Below are 1207 nucleotides of genomic sequence, written 5' to 3'. Positions count from 1 at the left end.
ATGGTAGAATTCTCGCTTACCATTCGACTACTAACCACAAAAGCAGTGGTTCAAAGCTACTCACAGCTCGTGGCTAGCTGCATCATGGGAGCAAGACAAAGCATTCTGCTCCTGTGAAGAATTGCAGTCTCAGAAACCCAGCAGGGCTGTGCAGTGAGTTTGGTGTGGTGCTGTTGTTGCTATTGTTGTTTTAGTTTGGTTTGGTTCCCAGCCAAGGGACCTCCTGCTAAACCGCCCCTGTCTGTCATCCCTGAACATGTTTTACTGGAGCTTCCAGACTAAGATGGACTAGGCACAAAGCCTGGGGCTCCAGGTTGGGAAATCAGCCGAGGATATCTCCATGAATCATGAAGATGGTACCAGACTGAGTAGCACGTCAATCCATTGTCCTGATGTGTTTGGTATTTTTTCCTGCTGCTACATGCTGAGTGCAAGGCTTACAAAACAAAGTAATAATGATCTGCGTTGGGAATGTTTAAGCAGATATTTCCAAGACGAAAGCTCACTGAAATAGCAACAGGAAACAAACGATCTGCATAAAGATCTCTGGTGTTGTTTTAAGTCTAAGGTGATGAAGGATCGGTGATGTCTGAGTATGACTCGGCTCACATTCCCAGTTTTACTGCATCTGATAAAACCAGACATCAGCACCAAGAAGAGGAAGGGAAGTCCTAAGAAATTTTAGTTGCAAGATCATTGGGTGTCATTTGCTTGCAAGCATTCTTCTCAAGTGTATCGCATCTGTGTATTTATGGATGTATGTGCGTGTATTTAAGGTCCCTGAGTGCCATTCAGTTTGGACTCATCTCTTAACCTAATGTGATTCAATGTGGCCATTTGAATCACTCCTTAGGGGCAACACGGAAGAAGGGCTTGGTGATCTACTCCAGTAAAGATTACAGCTAGGGTTTAAAGTAACTAGGCTGCTCATTTTTCCCCTTCCTCCCACTCCCCCCTCCATAATGAACCCTTCATAATTCACAAATTATTATTATTTTGTCATATGTTACATTGTCTGACGACTCCCCTGCCCTTTCTCTGCTTTCCATCCCCCAGGGAGGAGGCTATATGTAGATTCTTGTAGTCGGTTCCCCCTTTCTGCCCCACATTCCCTCCACCCTCCAGGTATCGCCACTCTCACCACTGGTCCTGAAAGAGTCATCTGTCCTGGATTCCCTGTGTTTCCAGTTGCTATCTGTACCAATGT

The sequence above is a fragment of the Echinops telfairi genome, unplaced genomic scaffold (assembly GCF_000313985.2).
Source record: "Echinops telfairi isolate 266 unplaced genomic scaffold, ASM31398v2 ScPeMD7_7400;HRSCAF=8409, whole genome shotgun sequence".
Lineage (NCBI taxonomy): Eukaryota > Metazoa > Chordata > Mammalia > Afrosoricida > Tenrecidae > Echinops > Echinops telfairi.
The sequence above is the reverse complement of the archived record's forward strand: the minus strand, read 5'-3'. Positions refer to the sequence as shown.